Source organism: Pteropus alecto, unplaced genomic scaffold (assembly GCF_000325575.1).
Source record: "Pteropus alecto unplaced genomic scaffold, ASM32557v1 scaffold25, whole genome shotgun sequence".
Taxonomy (NCBI): Eukaryota; Metazoa; Chordata; class Mammalia; order Chiroptera; family Pteropodidae; genus Pteropus; species Pteropus alecto.
Window position 1 is genome coordinate 5,123,176 of NW_006441955.1, and position 6,000 is coordinate 5,129,175.

The 6,000-nt window shown below is 42.3% G+C and overlaps 1 pseudogene; it reads left to right on the plus strand.

Annotated features, from left to right (window-relative positions):
- Window positions 1-3,373: 3,373 nt before the first annotated feature.
- LOC112485808 lies at window positions 3,374-3,492 on the plus strand (annotated as a pseudogene).
- Window positions 3,493-6,000: the final 2,508 nt, after the last annotated feature.

Below are 6,000 nucleotides of genomic sequence, written 5' to 3' on the forward strand. Positions count from 1 at the left end.
CTCCCCCAGGGCTGATAAACTCCCGAATTTACCCTGGACAGGAATTATCATCCCCTTTTGAAATCAGGGGAAACTGAGACCTAGAGAAAGGCCGGGATTTGCCCCTAGGCTACCCAAAGCCGGGCACTGGCAGAATCCTATATACAGATTTCCTCTACGTGGAGCACCTGGACTTCACCACAACCACCCCTCTGTGGCATTATGCGCTCTTAACCAGGGAGTCTTATTTCTCCTTTGTTGTTTTTTTTTTTTTTTTTTTTTGTCTTTCCACATTTTGGTAGTTTAACTTTTTATTCTGAGAATAACAATATGTTCTGACTAAACCTCGAGTGACTTGAAGTTCAGTCTTTACATTAGTGACTTTAAATCTATTCTTGGATATGTTGTTTAAGTCCTTTGTGAACTGAAAATAGTGCTGAATGATAAAACCTGACAAAAAGCTACTGCAGAATGCACCAGCCTTGATTATGCTGATGCAACAAAGATAATCACATTTTAGTGCATCACAATATGCCAGAATGCATTAAGAAACACAGTACACAACCATGCAGAATTTACACAACAAACATTTGAGAATTTGGACACTTTAGACCAAGTAGTTCAGAGTGTTTCTATAATTCTGGAAGACAAAGGTATCCAAACCTTGGCATACGAAAATAGAATTCATCCTGTAAAGCTGCGTTCCAGTCTCAACTGGCTCATTTTGATATGCACTATACTTAACTTGAAAGCATCATAACACCCACTACTCATGTGATGGCTATAGAGATGTGAAAGGACTTTGGAAGTTACGAGATATTCAGCAGATGTTATTTATTGTTTAAATGAAGGTTGGAGAAGGATCTCCTAAATTTTTTTCCAAGGGCCTCCAATGTTCAGATCGTTAGATTCTGAAATTTTCTATATTAACATATGTGATGCTAAAGGTCTATGATTCTAGAATCCTGAGTCTGATTTTAATCCCAGAACCTTATGAGTCTGACATTCTCTGATTCCATGCAAGTGTGAAGGCAAGGTCTGAAGGCCAGGGCAGGGTAGAGACCCAGGTCAGCAGGATGGTCCTAAGCCCCTGGGGAGGAGCAGCTGTCCCTGCTATCCATGGACTCACCAACGGAGCCATAGCCTAATTCCCAGCAGACCTGTCTTTAGCTCATCACCCTCCAGCCAGCTTTCCTTAGGGCCTCATTGTCTGTATTATCCATATTCATCACACATTTTCTCCCATCAGGTCCAATTAAGCCACTTTGCTAACACTGCAGTAATCAAAACCTCTCTTGATTAGTAGGCCTAGCAGAGGTGGCCCCAGTTTAGGATGATTCCACTTATCCCCTTTGTACTCTCACCCTGTACCCCATTACCATCCCTCTATTGCTCCACATCTCAGATCAGCATAGTGGCTACAAGAGCATTCCTTTCTGCAGGTTCTGGTACATGGTGTTCTCTCCCTGATGTCCGCACAGGCAGCTGCTGACTCACCCCAGATTGCTGATGTACCAGGTATCTATGTTTTCAGATGGGACTGCTCCACTAGATAGATGCACCAGCATGTGCACATGTGAGGATACCACCAGACCACCATCCCTCGGCTGCAGACTTAAGACCTGAGGTCCAGGCCACTACTTTTTACTGAGTTACCTTGAGCTAGTGCCTTCCTCTCTGTCTAAAGAGAGTATTCTGGCCCTGTGGGCCTCAAAGGATGTTTTGAAGCTTTTGGATCAGTGAATCACCAATAAATTGTTCAAAAATGATGTGTTGTGATGTAAAGTGATATCTTAATACCATGTACCACTAAGATGTTTATGGTCAGCCTTATACCAGCACCACTGCCTAGGTGAGGTCACTTACTTCTCTGAAACTTTGTGTGTGTGTGTGTGTGTGTGTGGTGTTGTGATTTTCTTAGTGCTTACATGGTTTACTTTATACCAGTCAGGATTCTCAGTTGCAAACAATTGAAACAATACTTAGCAAAACTAAGCAAAAGGGACTTTATCGAAAGGCTATTTGAGGGCTCACTGAAATGATGGGGAGATTGGAGAGCTAGACAGGAATCAGGGGCAGCTGTGCACAACCAAAGTCCTGCCACAGGAATTCTGTTTAGGACAGACTCTACCTCAGGCCACACAGCTACTTGCTGCTTACCAGTGCACTGCTGGGCTCTTGTACCCACTACAGCCACCTGAAGTAATCTCTGGCTGTCCTCATCCCTGTGCCTAATTCCCACCAAGCTCAAGGCCCAGGTGGGGCACCAACCTGGCTAAGCCCAGGACCACAGGGGTCAGGGGAAGAGCTGCTGCCTCTTTCAGTTTTCACATAGCTTGGAATTCCTCCTGATAGGAAAACTGTTTGGATGCTGGGCAGCCAAAAGCATTTAATGTCCATTATAGCCTTCATCCATCTGTCAGGAAATACTGTTTTACAGATGAAGCGACTGAGTCTCTAAAAGGTTTACTTACTGGTCACCCAGCTAGTAGGGGGGTGCATTATCACTCGCTTCCCAGGAATAGAAGCAACAAATGTATGTAGGTAGTCAGCAAAAATTAATTCCCTTTCCCTCTCAGGAAGAGCTCTTGCTGGGAATGTTTGCTCAGCCATGGAGAAGGTTTTCAAAGACTTGTTCACATTTCCTATGATTCTGGGGCTAGCCCCTAACTTCCTGGCAACACTCCCAGTTTTAATTTATTCCAAGTGATTTTTATTCAGTCAGATCATCACCACCACCACCACCACCACCACCAGCATCATACTGCTTTTAGCACATTGGAGCTTCACAAAATCCTGTGAGGTTAAGTATTACTTCAATTTACCAAATGTGAATACTAAGCCTTAGAGAGGTTTAGTGACTGTCTCAACCTCACAAAGCAAGTCAGCCCAAATCATATCTAGATATCCTGTCTCCAGAGTCACATGGCCTCTCTTTTAAAGGAGCAGCCTGAAGACAGGACATCCAGGATTCTACATAGACAAAGAATGTCAAGGCAGGAAGAGGCCTTAGAAATCTTTGCATGCTTTCTCCCTTTTCACTGTTGGAAAAGCTGAGGCCTAGAGTGAGGAAGTGCCCTGCCCAACCTCACATAGTGCCATCTGTGAAGACTCTGTAAAAGAGCCAGGGTTTGAAGACAGTTCTCTTACCTCCCTGTTTAGTGAGCAGTCCCCACACCATTATGGAGCTCATTTTAAAGCCGATGTAACTGAGACGGATACCAGGAAAGTACATGGCCCACCCAGCTATTGGGATGAGGACTAACTTAAGGTGTATGCCCAGAAGAAAGGACATGATAGCAGGATGGCTGGGAGGTAGAAGACTTTGCACCTCCAGAAAATCCTGTTTTCTCATAATCAGGAAATCTCTCCCAACATTAAGAGCCAATTATCAGTCTACGGCCATGCCACCCTGAACATGCCCGATCTCGTCTGATCTTGGAAGCTAAACAAGGTCGGACTTGGTTAGTACTTGGATGGGAGACCACCTAGGAATACCAGGTGCTGTAGGTGTTTAAAAAAAAAAGAGCCAATTATCTTCTCCTGGTTGGCATTGATTGCAACAGTCTTAAATTTGTGGGTTACTGGAAAAGCCGGTGAGGAGGGTCTGAAGGCAATTAGATTAGACCTGGACAGATCACACTTGTGCAGCCCAAAGAACTAGGCAGTTTGTGATCATTAGTACTTTGATCTGAGGCCCACACTTGAACACTGGGGAATTTCAATGCACCTTGGCCCTTGAGGCAGCCTTCCCACCACACAGATGCCAGTACCTACCCCCGCCCAACTCCTGGCCAGCAGCTTAGCCAGAGTACCCTAGAGTAGCCGCAAGGTTGGCATGCACTCTGGGCAGACCCTGAACAGGCACCGAGAACGAAAGTAGGCAATGTAGTCTACTGGGTTCCTAAGTCTGCAAGGTATTTGAGATCTATCTCAAAGGAGAAGGGCATCTCAGTGTGAAATTGACAAACTCATTAGCCAGCAGGTGCCCATTAGTGAGCATTCTAACAGCAAATTGGTTCTTTACCATGACCTTATAGGGCATTGGGCTAGGGGATACAGGAGATATAAAGGCTGAATCAGATAGAGGCCCTTCCTTGTGGTAAAACTAAGCAAGGAGGATGCCAGCACATTTGGAAGGAGGAGTTCTAGAAACTCAGTTACACCAACATTCCAAAACACACTAATATTTTAACACACTAATGTTTCAGCACACCACATTCTGTCACCTTGCTATTCCATTATGGGGGCCATTCCACCACACCAATGTTCTCTCTGCCATTCCAAAGTTCGGCCCCACCAACATTCTGCCACACCATCACTCCAACATTTTAAAATACCAGCACTACAATTCAAACTTTCAACCTTCCAACGTCCTTCTACTAAAAACATGTATTTATTTCTTGGTTCACTTATACCAATGGCTCTAAATATTTTGAGGAACATAGACTCCTTTAAGAAATTATTAAAATCTATGGCTTCTTCCTCCCCAGGCAAAAAAAAAAAAAAAAATGTACACATAAATCTTATATATCATTCCATATTTTCAATGACTCACAGCAGAATCCATGGACTTTAAGTTAAGAATGATATAATTTTACCCTGCCTTAATCCAGAAAGACATTTAAAGTAAAACAACATCATTAAGTTTAAGATAGGATAAGATAAGATTGAAAAAACAAGATAGGGACAGAGCAGAGGCTGGAATGATGCAAAAAGTGCAGAACATAGTGATCTACACAGCTAAATCTGTGTTCCACATATTTAGCAATGACTTCCAGCAGCCAAGGCAAAAAGGGAAACCTGTTTACTTGTACAACTCACAATATTCATGAGATAAAAACAAACCACTTTCTCCTTAGGGGACATACAACTATTCTTGGTATGAATACCAGACAAGAATTTCTCCTGAGATCCTCATAAAGTATGATATAATGGACTATGGCCTCAACAGGGCTCTCACAATAGAATCAGAGATGTGTTATGTGGTAGGGTGACCAGCTTGTCCTGGTTGGCCTAGGACTTTCTCAGTTTTAGCACTGAAAGTCTTGAATCCCAGAAACCACCTTAGTCCCAGACAAACTGAGATGGTTACTCACCTTATTTGTGAGTTATAGTTCAGTCAAAGCTTACCTAGAATAGGTTCTAAAAAATCATGTATAGTGCTCGCTTTGGCGGCACATATACTAAAAAATCATGTATAATCAAAATTATCCTTGGAAATCCTTTTAATCACCCATAAAGTAAAACTATAGAATCATCTCTCAATAGCACAGCCAATTTTTCCTCTAGCAATGAAACTGACAGCTGTTTCTTTGTTGGGATAGCTGATGAAGAGATTGGTTTGCTTTGGGGCAAGATATATCCTTAAAAACTAGAATCAAAAAAAAAAAAAAAAACTACTAGAAGCACATTCAGCATGGTGAAATGCTCACACACTGAGGATTTTATGAGGCATGTAGGAACTGATACCAATGGAAGGAACAACAGATTTACCTCTCTCATCCTGGGGCATATGCTGAATAAGTAAAACAATATTTAATATATTATTGGTTTCTCTCTTTCCATCTCTTTTTATTCACAGCAAGTAAAACTGAATTTCTGTAAGTTAAATATAGTACCTATCTCATAGGGTTATTGAGAGAATTAAAAGTTAATATTTACAAAAGCACTTAAAACAGTATTTGACACAGTGCAATTGTTATATTGTTGTCAAATATAGATGTGGTGGCACTCTACTGTATGTCTTACAGCAATCCTGGATATAAGTTGATGGCAATTTGGAAAAAGACATTCTGTGTCCGGGACAAGGTCTAGGACCTCAGCCCTTTATAGTTGCAACTTCATGAAGGGATGCTTTCTGAACTTGTGGAGTTGAGGGACTGTCTACCTTCAGACAATTCTCCCCAAGCACTGGTTTTGAGTTTGAGATCTTAAATATGAGTGGCCATGAACACTTACGGGTGAGAACCTTGCCCCTTTCAGTCCATTCTTTGGCTTAGAAAATTCCCAAACACCATC